Here is an 18,648-nt window from a genome sequence, read left to right on the forward strand (position 1 = left end):
AAACAAATTTTTACATATATATTAAAATACATAATTCAGTTCTGTTTAGACGCCAAACCGTGTGGTTTAAAGTCTGTTTATTTTCCATAGCAATCTATGATTTTCTTACTTCAGTGTCATTAGTGGGGCTGATATCCCATTACATGGAAGCACCGTAAAGTGTTTCATCCGATCTTGGTGGACATCTGGATCGTTTCGTGTCTTCTGGCCATCTCTGCGAAGAACCTCCCATTCAGCTCTGAGATTCTGCGATGTAGGATTGCTGCAGTAAGGAACGCGGATGCATTTGAGGTTCTTGCCAAAACTTTGGAGGCAAGCCCTTAAAAAGGGTTTCCTATTTCTATTGTCCCACACTTCGAGTGACAGAACGATTTCCTCACACTTGAGGCCCGACACTTGCTATCAAGGTAACAGCTCCTAAGTTGGTACTTAGAAAAGAAGTATGTTCTTTCCATCGTTTATGCATATTAATTAATGAACTGCATAACTTGGCAGTCTCAAGAAGGAAGCATTTGTTAGCCGGTCCACACATTTCTGTTGAGCTGTTTAGACTTTGTTTTTTTGAGCAATAAAAATAATTTACGTAACAAGGCATTGACAGGTCCTCAATATAGCAAATGCTCCATCAGGCATTAATGCCCTGAATATAGCGAATATTTTGTGATATTTTATTCATCATTTTCCTTTCAGATTTGTTTGTTCAACTGCATTTTTCCCCCAAAGTACAGGAATTTTTAAACAAGGGACGCCAGGGTGGCTCAGTGGTTGAGCGTCTGCCTTTGGCTCGGGGTGTGATCCTGGGGTCCCGGGATCGAGTCCCGCATCGGGCTCCCTGCATGGAGCCTGCTTCTCCCTCTGCCTGGGTCTCTGCCTCTCTCTCTGTGTCTCTCATGAATAAATAAATAAAATCTTTTAAAAAATAAGTTTTTAAACGGTTGGTAGCTGCATCTTTCAGGTTTTCCCAGTTTCCCCCTTGTGTTTGGAAAGCCTTTCTTCATTCTGAGATTATATATTTCCCTACCTGCTTTTATAATATTTTTCACTTTTAAATATTAAACCGTTAAACATTTGGAACCTCCCTGACTCTGTGGTATGAGGTGGAAATCTCACTTTCTTTGGCCTGAGTGCTAAACCAATTATTCTAATGCCACAGATTAATTCAGCATTTCCCTGGGGCCTGAAGTTCCACTTACATTTTTCCCTCTGGCCTATTGAGTGTTTTATAACATGTTTTAATACAACAGTGCAAGTTTCCTAATTTTCTTCTTACAACCATGTGTATTCTTACCCATTTTTGCCTTGGGATAAATTTCACTGGGGACATCTCGGGGGCTCAGTGGGTTAACCGTTTGCCTTCAGCTCAAGTTTGGACCCCAGAGTTCTGGAATCAAGCTCCACATCATGCTCTCTGCTCAGTGGAGAGTCAGCTTCTCCCTCTGTCTCTGTTCCTTTTGTTCTCTCTCGCTGTCTTTCTCTCAAATAAATAAATAAAATCCTTAAAACTTTTTTCATTGAAATAAATAAAATCCTTAAATAAAATAAATAAAATCCTTAAAACTTTTTACATTGAAAACTTACATAACAAAAAGTCGTAGAGATTTCAACTGGAATGTCTTAGATACATGATTTTTTTTTTGGTGATTTTTTAGAATTTTTTACATGTTATACAGTATATATTAATATATGTTTTATATGTGCATTTTCCCATCCAAGGTTATAGTTTTGCCTCAGTTTGTAAGCATTTTTGTGTATCAGAAATGGTCTGCTCTTTCCTGCATAGAAATCTCCAACACTTTTCCTAAATTTTATTATGGAGGTCTTTTTTTAAATCTGCATCAACTGGCTCGAGGTTGCAAAGCAAGACTTGGCAACATTTCTGATTCTTGCAGAAGGCAAAGGTCTACGGAGCAGCATATATAATAACACGTGTAAAAATTTCTAAAAAAAAAATCATGTATCTAAGACATTCCAGTTGAAATTTCTACGACTTTTTGTTATGAAAGTTTTCTTTTTTTTTTAAAACTATGCCAGAGGTGAGATTTTTATGTTATGAAAGTTTTCAATGAAAAAATTTTTAAGAAAAAAAATTAAATAAATAAAAAATAAATAAAAAAGAAAAAGAAAATATTTTTAAGGATTTTATTTATTTATTTGAGAGAGAGAGAACCTTCAGGACGCTGGTTCTAAGTCTGGTTCCAGTTCTGTTAGTTGTTCCAAGAATAATCAAAGGCGTTTCTATGCAAGAAAATCTGCACCAGTCAGCCTGAAGCAAGTGTTCACCACATCTAACGATGATTTTTCTGAGTCTGAATTACAAAGTGTGTTCTTTTGTTGAGAAGGGATGTTGAATGAATCAAAGACCTTTGTCACATAGCTGTGAATGAGCCGTGCACCAGAGAGGCTCATCCTGGCTCTGAGGAGCCAATGATCAAACATCCAGGAGTTCTGCGAGCCATCTGTTCAAGCATGGGTAGCTGGCGTCAACCACAGCGGAGTATTTACACCATAGAAATGGGCAAACACTACAGATCCAAATGCGTGTGTTTGAAAGCTGGTTTTCTCAGCCCACCACTTATAGACAATAACGCATTCATGCATTTATTCAACAAATATATCTTGAGCACATACGATGTGCCAACAAGGTCACAAAAGCCTGATGAAACTGTCAATAATGGGGGCAAAGATTCAACATAATCAGTGGGCGTACACAGTTGTGATGAGTAATATAAAGAAGAGGATGCTCTCAGCGTTTGTAACGCACATATACGGTCACACCAGGAGCTCCCAGATTTCCCTGAGGAAATGGTGCATCAGCTTGAACCTTGTCACTTTCCAGGACCTTCAATCCACCCCACAAATATAAGAACAACTGTTTCCTAACTGGAGTTGTCTACATGAAATACAGAGAGGGCCGACCGTTTTTTTTAAACAGCTTATCACAATAAACAGAACCCGCTTCAGTAAGCACATCCAAGCCACAGAATTGAAAAAATAAAGGTTTACGACTCTGAGCGAGATCTGGGATCAAAGGGATGGGTGGGGTATCACATTTATAGTGGAATTCCCGGGAGACCCTCGGTGCCCACCGTCTCTCCCTAAGGATTCTTCTCATTGAAGCTCCACACATTCGCCTTCTCAGAAGTCAGCTTCCCACCCAGTCTGGCCCTTTTGGTTTCCAGATAAATTGTTCTCTCTGCATCCCAGAGTACGGAAAAGACAATGAATGAGTTCCACATGGTTTGAAAAAGGAACAAAATAACAGCGTAACTTGGAATAATTCATATTCCTTCACTTCCCACTCAAATTCTGCATGTGTGTGTGTTTAGGTTCTTGGAAACATTTTTTTTCCCCTTTTCCCGGACTTTGTGTCGTGTTTGCAAGCAACTCAAGGTAGCAACCGGTTTTCCTTTATCTAGTGTTTATGCGACAAAGGTGCCTTTTTAAAATTCTGTTTGCTATTATAATACCTGATGAAACATCAGCCTGGCATGTTTATGAAGTGAGTTTCCTTTTGAGATCAAACTTTTCTTCTCAGTACAGAGTTCCAAGGTTAGTCCATCTTGCATGAAGCTCCTAAGCTAGACAGACCGGAAAATTTGATATTGTTACATATATCTGCTTCATGCATTCACATCTCCCCATATTTACTGAACACCTGTTATTGATAACAATCACTGTTTCATGGAGGAAATGAAGCAGACATCCCAGTGACCCGGATGACAGAGGAGACCTCCTACTAAATGCTCATTAGCATGATAAGGTGGGGGAATTGTAAGTGGGGGATAAATTTGGAGAGAAAAGGGATCTTACGAAGAGGATGACTCACAGGCCATTAAGATTTGCCCAAACACAAATGGAAAGGAAGCATCTGCAGCAGAGAATCAGCTTAAGCAAGACACACATATGTGGAGCCCTGGTGCCTTGGGAAACAGGCAGTTTAGCTTGGACCTGGATTTCATGGAGTGTGAGCACCAGAGAATGCCGGAGACGCCCCTAGTGCTGGGCTGTGAAGTCTGTTCCATATCAGGATGAATTGGATAGTCAACCTGGAACGGTTGTAAGGTTTTTTGCTCTGCTTGTTACAAGCCCCCTACCATAGACTATTTGACCAATAAAGAATTTACAAAAAAATTCATTGCGGGGCATGGCGGGTTGGATTGATTCCCACTGGGAAGAAGTGAACTGGGCTCCTGGTAAAATTAATTAATTAGGAGGCAATTGTCATAATTTAGGTGAGGATTAACGAAGGTTTGGTTTAACTGGTCTGAGAGAAAATAGAAAGAAGGAAAGAAAATTGAGAGATATGATAGAGGAAGAGTCTCTAGGATTCGGTGATTGTTAGCATGGAAAAGAAGAAATATAAATATTAAAAAAAACATTTAGAGCTGAAAGACTGAGGATAACATATCTCCTTCAAAGAGAATAAGAGAATTGAAAGTCCCCCACTTGGACACTCGCCCATGGGAAGCTTTTCTCTACCCAGTGGATTGAAGGTATTGAGCAAATATTTAGCAGTGACAAGATGCCCACTTAAAATCAACAGATTCAGAAACAATCCTGTGAATTTTTTTTTCTGCCAATTTTATTTTGAAGTTTAACTTTTTGGGGTAGTTAGATATTCATGACTGTGTTCTGAGCCAAAGATACCCAAAGAAGGCGGGCGTAGGTATAGGGCAAGTGTCCTGTGGTGGCAGGTGCAAATGGAGTGTAGACTCTGGGCCAGGCACACAAGGAGGGGAAAACGGGCGGGTTTGATTTTGGTCTCAAGATCTCATCATGGTGACCCCAAGCATGTGCTGATTAAGGATCGCCGATCGGTTATTGTCCTCCTCTAAAACCCCCGTTAGTTGGCCCAAGCGGAGGCAATAAAATACCTACCAAGAAAACCTGACTGTTGTAACAAAGCCCCGTAAAGTCCACCCAGATGACCGCGGGCCAGGGGCAAATGCCCAGCTGGCCTGCGAAGCTGCGCGCAGGAACACGGAGGACCCCGGATGATTTGTTCCACATGTGGCAACCTGGAGGGACTCGGAGCCTCACAAGGACACCCAGAAACGGAGCCTGGTCCCCCAGGTGTCTGCAAGGAAGCCTCGCAGAGGTACGAAGGCAACAGTGGAATCCAGACTTGCCTCTCAGCCCGGTGACTCAGACTCTCCACTGCTACTGCTCGAAACCGCAGAAACCAACCAGAGAGGAATAGTGGGCAGGGGAGGAATCCCGTGTCTGCTTTGCCAGACCTGGGTCGCCAGCACCCGAGGGAGCATCGGCAGGTACAGGTTGACTAGGCACCAAAGGTCGGTGGGCAGTGGGGTGAGCCCAATTTTCATTAGTCTCAAGGGTTGATTGTACAGTCTTGGCACCAACGAGCCAACCGCAGACTGCCGTCCAATTTGCCAGGATAAATAAAGCAAGCTGGGCTCGTCCAGGCTTGGGGAGCGGCTTGAGTGCTAAGGGTGGGGCCCATGGAAGCTTTGCACTTGTACCAAAAGCTCACAAAAGCTCTCTTCGCATGCCTGTAGCGTGAATCACGCTGGGGCCGGCATCGCGCCAGACGCGCCCGCAGAGCCAAGGCTGGGGTGCATTGCGCCTGCGTGCTGTTGCACAGTGTGCAGGATGTGTATTTTATTTTTCGGGGACTGTAACCATGGAAGCCCAAAGGAAGGAAGGGCCAGGAAGAACAAAGAGTACTGCCATAAGTCTCGGAAAACCCTCCGTTATAATTTTCTTATTTTACGACGGGGATAAAAGGATGTGTCACAGCGGAAGCCACACACATCAGGGTTGGGGAAACATCCCAACCCAAGTCCTGCAGCAGAGCGTCCACAGATGGACCCAGGATGCGGAACACAGACAGACAGGAGGGAGCTCTGTGATGAGAAGGGGAGACCAGCAACACTAAGATGGAAAAAATAATATACGTAAACACTTGCACGTATTCACCTTCATGAGATTGAGAGTGCAGTGTGCGTGGGTGACTCGAAGGAAATATTTGACGCCTAGCTCAGGTCTGTAATTTTTTTTTCATTACAAATCGAAAAATAAACGTGTTTTTGCACAGTGCAGAGCGGGGTGGGCTCATTTGGGAATCGCATTAAACGTTGTGCCACCAGATGCGTTGCTTTTGGTCGGAGGTCGTTAAAGAGCAGCTAGAGGAATCAGCAGCAAGAGCTGGGTCATCGACTTAAAAGGGAAAGGTAGCTCCGGTGCTCGGCTGACCGCCAGGTAGTGCTTTCTCGAGATTGCCAGAAATGGTGGGTAAAAGGCGTATCACTTTCCAGTCTTCCGGGTGGGAGTTTGGACTCGCAGAGGCCAGGGGATGTTCTGAGCCGCTGGAGTCAGACCCGCTGCACCCCAGCTCTGCCCCTGCCCAAGCTGGTGTCGTCAGCTCATTCCTGTCCAGCTTGCACAGCCGTGTGCTGCACATCCTGTATCGAATCTGTAGGTGTCAGCCTCTGTAGACGCTGCCTGGGGTGTGCCTGCAAGTCCGAAACGGGAGCGGGGGATTGCAGATCTGTACGTCAGCATCTCACCATGATCCAGCACTGAACTGCCAGGTTCCCCATCGTTCATCCCCAGAACAGGCTTTTGAACAGGCCCTGTATCTGCCAGATTGAATGGAATGGGGACATCTGGAAGTTTCCTACACGCTACTAACAATATTAACTAGTCTTCACTGAGGATCTTGAGCCAGGCGCCAGGCTCTAGACATTTCCCACTAAAGTCTGCAATCCTCCAGATCACCTGGAGACTCCCATTAGCCACTTGGCCGCCAGTCCAAGTTGAGGGAGAGGAAGGAACCAGTTTTCAGTCAAACCCCGAGGAAGAGACAGAGCTGGGCTTGAAACCCCAGTGTGTGGGCCACAGAAGTCCACTTTACACAACCGTGGGCTATGTCTGTTCTAGTGAATGATGACTATCAGCCTGAAGATCTCCTGTGGTTCCCAGCATGTGGGCAAAACACAAACGGCAGCAACAACATGGTGGCCGTCTAGCCCATGGACTCTGAAGGCACAGTCTCACCTGGCTACTAAACATGGGACCCGTTGCCACCCATGACTGAGATAATTGAGAGGCATGTCAACCACAGATAGTCATGAAAAACTTTCTAAATCTGGATTTTACAACTATCTGCCTGTCTATGTACCTATCCATCCATCCATCCATCCATCCATCCATCCTTTCTCATCCATCCATCCATCCTTTCTTATATATCCATCCATCCATTCTTCCATCCATCCATCCATCCATCCATCCATCCATCCATCCTTCTATCCAACCATCCTTTCTTATCCATCCATCCATCTATCCATCCATTCATCCATCCATCCTTTCTTATCCATCCATCCATCCATCCATCCTTCTATCCATCCATCCTTTCTTATCCATCCATCCATCTATCCATCCATGCATCTATCCATCTATCCATCCATCCATCCATCCATCCATCCCTCCATCCATCCATCTATCCATCCATCCATTCATCCATCCATCCTTATCCATCCATCTATCCATTCATGCAGCCATCCTAATCTATCTGTCTAGCTATCTGCCAAAACACCTAAACTATAAGACAAAACTAAATTTTCTTAAGTTTAAAATATTCCCCTTCTTTTATTCTTATTTTTTTATTTTTAAAAAGATGTCATTTATTTATTCATGAGAGACACACAGAGAGAGGGGCAGAGACATAGGCAGAGGGAGAAACAGGCTCCATGCAGGGAGCCGGATGCAGGACTTGATCCCAGGACCCCGGGATCATAACCTGGGCCAAATGCAGATGCCCAACCACTGAGCCACCCAGGTGTCCCAATTCCCTTTCTTGAAAAAAAAAAGTGGAGATTTTTTTTAGATAAAGAGGAAGGTTGATCTTTTTCCAAAAAGTATAAGTAATAAGATTCTCCTGCTCTCCTTCCATATCCTTGACGCTTCTTTTTTCCCATTTTTTCTGGCCCTTCTGAATAGGCCGAGCTTCGGGTCCTTGGTTTCTCTCATCTCATGGCCACGTAGCCATATACCTAGGACAGGTTCATTGTCAACATGATGGGAGGGAGCACCGTGTCGACTGTGATAATCCTATTTGTTCAGAGATGTCCTGGGGAAGCAGTCTGTGTTGCTGTGGACTCTAGACTCATATTACAAGAAGGTTCAGGTCATGAATTGCCAGCATTGATCCTCTTGAGGATAGACACTACAGAGAAAAATAAAAACCTGAGCTATTTAGTATATTCATCTTAAAAGCAAAAGCAAAACCAAGGTATCCTCAATACTTACAAAAAGAAATAAATTGAATTATTTTTTAAAAAACCAGCTTCAGGTTTCATCTCATTTAATTGTTAAGTGTTGGTTTACTCATCTGCCTTAGGTCTGATTTCTGACTAACTGACCACAAGAAAAAGTGTTCCCAACAAGCCTATTGTATGAACGATATTTGGAGCAGAAGAAAGCAAGCCATGTGGGATCTCAAGCCAAGTTGTGCAGAAGGAAACCTCCACTTGAACCTACAGGGGACTCCGGAGGCTAAGTGTGCATCAGGGTCAGTTTGTACCACCTCTCTGGAGGTGACAGGGTGGGGAGAGAGGGTGGTTCCAGGAAACCAAGGTCTGCTTTCTGCAGAGGGTCTCGTGTGGGAGAAGCACGGCACATGTATAACCACGGAGGGTGCACGGAACCAACGAAAGGGACCTTCCTGCATGCTGAGGCATCGCTGAATATTTCCAGTACACCACCTTCTCTGTCACCCCAATTCAGTCTTCCATGGAGGAGCCGGTGCTCTTCCTTCTACAGCCAATCCTGAAATCTATGGAAGTGTTCCTCTCGAAGACACAGGTCATTTCCCCTGGACTGAATTCCTCCTTCTGTGTCTCTTGCTTTCTTCTGACCTTCTTATGAGCTCTAATGCTCCAGGTGTGGTCCAGGACCAGCAGCATCGGCATCACCTGGTCTGAAATGCGGACCCTCGGGCTCCAACCCAGACGTGCCCCATCAGAGTCAGCATTTCCACAAGATCTTCAGGGATTGCCCGAGGTTTGAAACGCATGGTCCTCGGGGCATCCATCCATTCTGGGCATTTCCTCATGGCTAATTCTGAGTCTCTGGGGGGAAGGTCTATTCTGTATGACTCAAAGATGATACTCCAGCACTTGGCTTATTTTTGTACATTCACACTAGGATTTATGTATTTTGAACACAGTTTGCAGTTGTTTTAACTTGGCATCTTGAGTGTCATAAGCATAGTGATTTTCTTCTAGTTAATTAATGTTCTATTGTCAGGAACCCACTCCCCAGTGGTTAGATATATCTCAGGTCTACCCTGGAATCCATTTTTCTGGTATGTTTTCCATGCAAGCTGAAATTTCAGGTTCTTTCCAGTTTGTGAATTATACCAATCCGCCCTTCCATAAAGGTTTGGCCAGTGCCCTCAAGGTCAGTCCCTAAATGAAGGACTGTGAGTACATGAACAGGTCGCTTATCCCACATGTCGCTTCCCCCACGGTACCTCACATACATGTGGCTTTCAGACCCGCCACACAGCCTTGTGCTACTGACCACCTAGATTCATTCTTGAAGAAGCTCAAATGGCATTGGCTCTGCAGGCCCAAGGCACCCCACTTTGTGACCATCAAGGTAGAGAGTAGAATCTGACACCTTAGAAACTCAATTGGTCCACCATCAGGCTGGAAACAGCAGGAAATGGAAATCCTGACTGTTTCCTGAGATCGTAAGGTTAAAAAAAAAAAGTGTTCCCATGCCAAGCAAGAGCGACATGTGTGCACTTAAAAATGGCGATTAAGCCATTGACTGATTCAGACCCTCTTTGACGGTGATGACCGGAAGAATAGTTACCCCTCATCTGATGTTCAGAGGGATGAGAAATTCTGATGACTGACTCTCTCGCTGGCATTTCCACATGCTGGGCGTGAATTTTTCATGTGCCCCAAATTGTCCCCAGAACCACAGATGGGAAGCTTGAAGAGATAGCTTGACGGCCCTTGCTGACTCTGGCTCTGATGCACACCACAAGCTTGACGGGTCTTTAATAACAACTAGAGAGAGAAGAGGGGAGCCTTCTGCACACCAGATGGGCACAGACTTCAGCCATCATGTGTTTGAACGAAGCAACCCAAGCGGTCCAGGGGACTCAGTGACATGGCCTGCAGACCGTACAACACTCTCGATCACTAGCAGTTTACCCGAAACCCAGACACGTGACACCTGGCATCACAAAGGGGTGAAAATCATCTGCATGTTTCAAATGCATAGAAATGAGGATGCCAGAATTTGGCCACATACCCAGGAAAGAAAATCCTATCAATGGGACTGTGTTTTGGGGTAAAACTTGCCTTTATTGGGTATAGAAATGTCTTCCTTCTTTGAATGGCGATTTCAGATCCTTGGCGAGTTCTTGGATTCACCCCGTTCTTACATGGCCCTTGTTGCTGGGCTCTGAGTTGGCTGTGGCTTGTGGGGTCACAATGCAACAGCGTCTATCTGCCATGAATGGGGAAGGACTAGCTGGTGGAGAAACGGAGTCTCCCTGGAAGGATTGGCTTAGGACAGAGGAGATCATGGGGAAAGGCACACATCATTGTGTTCTGGTTTCTTCTACTATTAAGGACTCTCTTTTCTGGGAGGGTGGCACCTACTCTCCCTCCCTCCCTGCCCCTCCCTCTTTCTCCACACTCATTAAAGATTTACAGTCTTAGAATGTTATTCCAACTTCTCATACCGACCCCACTTCCTGCCCACACATACAGTCATTAATTGTGGAAAATGTGTCTGTAACTGAAATATTTACTGGCAGTCCCAGAGAGCCACGCAGATTTCTTATAAACTCTCGAACTTCAGCTCATTTTCTCCAGGTTGCCTTGTCTCTAAGTAGAAGCACGAGTGCCCGTGACTCCATGAGTGTGCAAGTCCTCGCATGCTCCGTTGCTCCACGGTATTTATTCACTGCATCTAGTTGAAACTTTCCTACTCAAAGCGTAAACACCAGGCTCTTTCAGACAGATCATGGGGATGGCAGGCTTCGACACGCAGGGTGCCGTCAGGCCGGCTCAGAGGCTGATGCTACAGAAGGGCTTTTGCACGGCAGTGATTCAGGGTAGCTGCACAGATGCAGCTGGAAGGCAGAAGGCCACCTTGGAACAAAAGTCCCTTCAGGGATTAGAGAGCTGACAAACAGTGGGAAGGGGTGTTGGCACGTGGAGTGAGCCAACAAACAGTGAAGCATTCGCTTGGCATGGCCACAACATCATGCTGGTTGGCAAAACTCGGCGCTCCTGTAGCAAACCCGGAGGGACCGTACACTGAAAACGTTGCCACAAGGAGCCACAAGGAGAAACAAATCTATCCATGGGAGCGATGTCTATGGGCAGGACTGACGCTGTCAACCTCCCGTGTTTGCCAAATGGACTTGGCCATGAACAGTAGTCTTGCAATTGGATCTGTAATTCATCTCAGCGTTTGACCGTGTTACAGAAGGCGGCTCCAAGTGACAGGAGCAGTTTCCTTTTCAGCACAAATAGTCTGATTACAAAGAGATCACACTGGCCTTCTGCCCTATGTGCACTGTGAGGTTGATGGCGAAGGCCATGGGCATTACCTAAAGACCTTGTTGAATGGCTGTTGCCAAACAGATCGATAAATACAGGGAACAAATAGAAGGTTGCCATGGGGGGATGGGCGAAATGGTGAAGGGGAGCAGGATGCATGGACTGAATTATATTGTGGAATGGATAAGTCACGGGGATGCAAGGCCCAGCACAGGGAACACAGTCAATGATATTACAACAGTGCTGTAGGGTGACAGATGGCCGCTACGCTTCTGGTAGTCTTATTGAGTAAGACTTGTTGAATCACTATGTTCGACACCTGATACTAATGTAACAATGTGTGTCAACTATACACCAATTAAAACAAAACAAAACAAAACAAACAAACAAATATATATATATATATCTTGCGATTCAGTCATGTAATATGACATGAAAATCTTTAATTGGTTCCCTATTTGCAAAGGATATGTTTGGAAGCCCTTGACGCTGGGGGCTGTTCCGTGTCCTGGCCCCCAGGTTATGTTTTCAAATTCACTCTGAGCTGCCTAACTGCCCCCTCACTTCCCTATGCATCCTGACATTGTCACCGTGTTCCAACAACACATGCATCTTCATCAACCGTGGAGCTCACATAGTTCTCTGCCTGGAAACTTCTCCCCTAATTTCTTTGTCTTGTGAGTTCTAGTTTGTTCTCTGAGGTCTGGGGCAACTGTGACCTCTTATACTAACACCCTATAGCACCCCCTTTCTGGGGATCCCCTTATGGATTTTCCCTATCTACGTGAACTACTTAAAGGGTTCACATTTTCATTCACCTCCATGTTTCCGATACTTAGTCGATTTCCTTAGCACAGCACTCTGTGTATTTCATGGCAACCTCGACTCTATCCACATTTTTTTGTCTTCATACCTGGGCCAGGTATGAAGGACATGTCACAGATGTTGCTGTCAAGCTCTGCGAGCCAGGACAGTACCCAGAACATGGTACATTGTTGTATGGCAGAAATACATACATCCTATTATGGGACCACATCACCTTTTTCACTAAAATGAAAGGAGACAAGGTCTTTGCAAAAAATATAAAATGCTATAGCAGGGTAAGGTAAAACCAGGAAAAAGTCCTGCATCATAAAATGTATTGCATCAATTTAATGTGTAACATCTGGAGTCTAAGAGAGCCGGTATGTTAGGGAACTGTGAACGCATCAAGTTTATTTTATGTGCGCCTTTGGTCAGACACGATATGAATATCCCTTGCCTGGCAAATACGTGGCTAGCTCAGTCATGGGATTTATTTCTGCTGGAAATGCAAAGAAGGCAGCAAAAACTGGCACATTTGTGGTCTGTCATTTTTCAGGCTCCGAAATGACCTTATAGACAGGATTTTTGCAGGTGGCCACTATAACCAAAAATGTCTTCGCTAACTAGCAAAAGCAGTACTAAGTAGCTAAGTAGTTGATGGCAGATCAGATTCCTTACTTATGGTTGTTTTATGTCATACAGCGACACACCGTTCCAAGCTATCAAAATTTACAGCTTCCCGTGGTTTCCATGTGTAATCAGACCTCAAAGTGATTTCTCAGCTTCTATCATGGAGAACGTTTGCATTCGTTAAGCAATGGGTTTCATACCAGCTTTGGAAAATTGAAGACAGACATTCAAAATTCTACCCAGGTCACCCATGAGGTTAAACTGCACTGAAACGGAGAAAGGAAGCCTATTTATTGATCTTCATGACATCCAATAGAGACATGGCTGTGAATTATCACCCCCCATTGTCCCTTTCCTGGTCCCCAGGCAATGCACAAGTCAATATCCTTGGTTTTACCCTTCAAGATGGATGTGACTTGGAATCCACCCAAGACTCTAATACAGCTGGGCCTCCATTTTCCATCACATGGATTGTTCTAATGTGGTTGACACGGGTCTCAAAACACTAAATAGCCGAGCAAGATGAGTTAGCAGTCTCAAACCAGTCAGTGGAATTCACCATGTTAACAGAAAAGAAAAGAAAAAAATCCAACATCTCTTCATGCTAAAAATTCTCAGTAAACCAAGAAAAGAAAAAACTTCCTCAACTTCTTATAAAAGGCATCCACAAAACAAAACCCCAAAACACAAAAAAATAAAATAAAAATAAAACCTACAGCACATCCTTACCTTTTGCGTTTAACATTATATTAGGGATCCTAACTATTGAAATAAGGTTTTAAAAATTGGTAAAAATGTAAATAAAAGGCAGCTCTATCAGAAGGGAAGAAGTGGGTTTGTCTCTATTCACTGATGGTATGATCATCTGTGTAGAAAATCCTAAGACAACTACAAAAAAAGCTACTGGAACTAATACGTTAGCAAGGTTGCAGGTTACTATGTCAATATGCAAAAATCTCTTGTGGATTGAACACAGGCCACTGAGTTTTTCAGTAATACTGCTTCTCTCTCATGAGATTGTGTTTTAATGTCTTGGTAAACAGAGTAACTTAAAAAAAAGTCATATTGGATAAGATCTGCATGCCCTTTTTTCTTATTAATTTGTCTTTTGTCAGTTTAATTTACAGGGTGCCCGGGACTTAAGAGGATAGGGGAAGATTTTACTTTTATTCCCCCTAAGCCACTGAAGGGCAGAGATTATTATGTATGTGTGTGTGTATGTCTTTGTGTGTTTTCAGTGCCTCTAAAACACTTCAACCATTTCTGCAATCTCAGAGTTTTTTTAAGCAATATTTCTATATTTCAGAACTGATCATCAAATATTGGAGGAATCTGACAACATTTCTCCAAAATACTGGAAACGGGCTTCAATGATATGATGTGTTCCTTCAGTCTTAGTTCATATAATTATATATTATTTTTTCAACTACTACCTTTTATTGAGTGCCTATTATATATCTGGTATCATACTAAACAATTCGATATACTAATCTCATTGTAAACTCACATTTTTCAAAAAAAGTTTTCACTTGTTGAGTATCAAGCACTGACTTGAAAGCTAATGGCCTGATAAAGAAGATGTGGTGTAGATACATAATGGAATATTATTCAGCCATAAATAAGAGTGAAATCATGCCATTTGCAATGACGTGGATGGAACTAGAGGGTATCATGCTAAGCACAATAAGTCAGTCCGAGAAAGACAAATACCACATGATTTCACTCATACATGGAATTTAGAAACAAAACAAATGAGTAAAGCAGGAAAAAAAGAGAGAAACAGATCAACAAATCAAGAAACTGACTCTTAACTCTAGAGAACGCGCTGATGGTTACCAAGGAGAGGTGGGTGAGTGGATGGGGGAACAGGCAGTGAATATTAAGGAGAGCACTTATCATAATGAAATAAAATAAGTAAAATAAAATGATTTTTTAAAAAACAAATGGCCTATGTGAGTATAAAGTTTCAGTTTTGCAAGATGTAATGTGTTTCAGAGATGAGTTGCGCAATGATATGAATATACTTAGCGGTACTCAACTATACACTTAAAAATGGCTAAGATGATGCATTTTATTTTGTGTTTTAACCCAATTTAAAAATATATTGCACCAAAAAACATGCACATCACTAAAAAAAAAAAAAGCCCTCCCTCTTCAGCCAACCTGAAGATAATTATAGACACGTATGTCCTTGCATGCTTTCTGCTCTTAACAATCACTTGCAAGATAGTTCACCAAATGCCTATAAGCCTCTTTTTCTGGTTCACTGCAAAGCCGAGAAACAACCACGTGCATGCATCAGAGCTGAGGAAGTGCCAATCACAGCAGATTCATATCATGGGTCAGACCAAGCAGAAGGGGGCACCTGGATCTCATTTACCTGTCCACCTAGATATTGTATTTAAGAGGCTCCAATGGAAATCCATTTTTTTAAACCATATTTATTTCTTTTAGCCTAGCAGTCGAAATCAAAGAAATGTTCTTTCCAATGAGGTGGCTTCAAAATACATGCCCCCGGGCAAGCAACTGTTTTTAATCTGTTACTAATGGTGGCGTGGGCCAATATGGAAGGAGTGCTCCTGAAACAACCGGCAGCGTGGGAGTGCTGTGGCTACCTGTCCTTGTCTAATTCTTACTGTCAACATCGAGGTGGGGATTGCTGATACTCAGAATTGAAACCCCAGTAGCTAGTCTCCAGGGTCTGTGAAACTCTTGCCAGCACCCCACTGTTCATACCCGTAGATAGAAAAACAGCCCTTCCTTGGTGTTTCCACCAGATCCACAACCATATCCTTCTCCTGCACGTGTTAGATCACTTCACACCGGTGCAACTTGGTGTCACGTGCGTTGAGCCCATCTTGCCTACCTCTGTGTTGGTGATAAGTTCCCACCAATGCGACGAACATGTAAAGACTCAAAACACAAGTGGTGTATGTGGAGCCCCTTTACCAGTGCAGATGACAGAATCATTGCCTGTGTAGATGACACTCAGTTGGGGAAGATGGGGACATCTGCAGAGAGATCTCAGAGACAAGGCAGAGCAGCAAGTGGAAATATCATGTGGGAATAAAGCCATAGAGGGAAGAAGGGGAGGAAATTTCACTGTAGGTAGACGAACGTGGTCGGTTTCTGGAACAAAATGACTTTTGAGCTGAGATTTGCAATGCTAGGAGTCTAGCATAGGGCAATGAGGACAGAGAAGTGACGGGGTCCACAGGATAAAGGGGGGAGCACAAAGAAAACACACATGGACTGAGAAGAAGTGTGGAAAAAGGGGTCAAGAAACCCAGAAATGCAGACAGAGTCCATTCACCTTTTTATGCACAATAATAACTTCTGGTGCTCCTCTGACCCAGCCGTGATTCCCAGAGCAACCACTTTCAAGTTTGGGCATGTTTCCAAATTCCTTCGAGTGCAATCTTTATTAAAAAAAAAAAAAAAAAAAAAAGCAAAGCAAAGCGAAACAGAAAAACAACAGTAGTGACAATAGCTTGGGCTAGTTTGTATGGAGAAGGAGAAAAATAAAAGCTTGCAAATGCCTGTGCACAGTGGTTTTCACACAATATGTTCTTCATAAAATAACCAAATGACAGAAACCAAAGCCAGAAGAATTGACTAATGAAGCAAAGAGTTAGTGGTGTGTCATTATAAAAGTTTGCAAACCTGAGCTTCATGGATATTCTTTCCAAGCACAGTTGGTCCTCCTTAGTCACAAATTCTATATTCACCAATACACTTACTACTAAAGCTGATTGGCAATCGCCTGATCAATACTCTTGGCACTTTTGCCATCACTTTCAGACACACACAGACTGGTGAAACCTGTGCCTCCTTCTGCCCACAATCCCAGCCAAGTTGGGACAGGGAGACAATCTTCTTTTGCATTTCTGTTCTCATTCAACAAATCAAGTGTCCTTCATGTGGTCTATTGGGTGCCATTTTTTTTCTTGTTTTTGTGCTTCCTGTTTATGATTTTCTGTTTAAAATGGCTCCATGTGTGCTTCTAAAGAGTTATCCAGTGCTCCCAAGGACGAGAAGATTGGAGTGTGCCTTACTGCAAAAATACATGTCTCAGCTAAGCTCTGTTCAGGCACGAGCTCTAGCGTTCTTGGCTGTGAGTCCAATGCAAATGAATCAACAATATCTAGTTGATAAGGTGTCTCTAAATAGGAACACACTGTATTGTGTGGAATATTGGTTCAGTATTGATTAATTCAGTGTTTGTGGTGACTTTGCAGGACTCCACCACTGTGAATCACAAGAACTAACTGTAATGCTAATTTTCACTTCTCCTGGGTGGTAACCTCCATTGATTCAAAATGCATTGGATTTGCTCATCTCTGCATTACTGGTGTCTAGCCTAATGCTGGGTTCCTAATAGACATCTGATTAGCACCAAGGCAATAATATGATCTACGCTGTGTTACAGGGAGAACCCTGGTTCCATTACTTGAATATCGTCCAGTCACAATGCAAAAGGCATCCCATTTGTGAAGGAAGTGGGATGCCAAGAAACAAAAGACATGAAATTTCTGTACTAAATCATGGCTGAATATAAGGTAAAATAACCATTACAGGAAAAGAATGGTAATTCAGAGCCTGGCATCCTAATGAATGGTGCTTGAGGAAAGCAATCGTTTCCTTGATGTTGAGTTTGACCAAATGTCTGTTTCAAACAGGAAGAAGAAATGACAAGCACACAATCTGAAGTGTGTGAACACCTGAGGCATGAGTTTCACATGGTGGTTGTTAACCAATGATCACAAACTGGGTGGCGTACAGCAGCAGAAATTTATTCTCTCAAGCTTCTGGAGATCACACGTCCAAAATGAGGGTGTTGGATTCTTGCACTCCCTCTGCAGACACAGATGGAGCACTGAATCTCTGCCTGTTCCAGCTTCTGGTACCTGTAGACATTCCTTGCCTTGTGCACACATCCCTCAAAATATCTGACTTTACAGCAACACTGCATCATCCTCCTCTGTCCAAGTCATACAAGGACAGTCATCCTTGGATTTCCAGCCACATGGATAATCCAGAATGACCTCTCCATCTCAAGACCCTTAATCACATCGACAGAGACTGTTGGACCATAGATAGTTACATTTACAATTGCCGAGAGTAGGATACAAAAATAACATTAAGGGGCCATCATTTAACCTGCTCGCTACACCCCATATGCAGAGAACCACAGAAAGTAGCATATGATACTTCTTTTTTCTCTAAATTGAGATTAATTGACATATTTGTTTCATTATATTTGTCTATGCATATGACTTTCTTTTTAGATGTTTTTATTTTTATTTTTTAAAGATTTTTATTTATTTATTCATGAGAGACAGAGAGAGAGAGAGAGAGAGAGAGAGGGAGAAGCAGGCTCCATGCAGGGAGCCCGACGTGGAACTTGATCCTGGGTCTCCAGGATCACGCCCTGGGCGTTAAACCTCTGAGCCATTCGGGCTGCCCCTTTTTAGATGTTTTTAAAGATTTTATTTATTTATTTGACAGAATGAGAGCACAAGCAGGGGGAACAGGAGGCAGAAAGAGAGGGAGAAGCAGGCTTCCTGCTCTGTGGGGTTCAATCCCAGGACCCTGACATCATGACCTGAGCGGAAGCCAGCTGCTTGACTGAGCCACCTGGGTGCCCCATTAAATGTTTTTT

The sequence above is a fragment of the Canis lupus genome, chromosome X, assembly GCF_048164855.1.
Source record: "Canis lupus baileyi chromosome X, mCanLup2.hap1, whole genome shotgun sequence".
Taxonomy (NCBI): domain Eukaryota; kingdom Metazoa; phylum Chordata; class Mammalia; order Carnivora; family Canidae; genus Canis; species Canis lupus.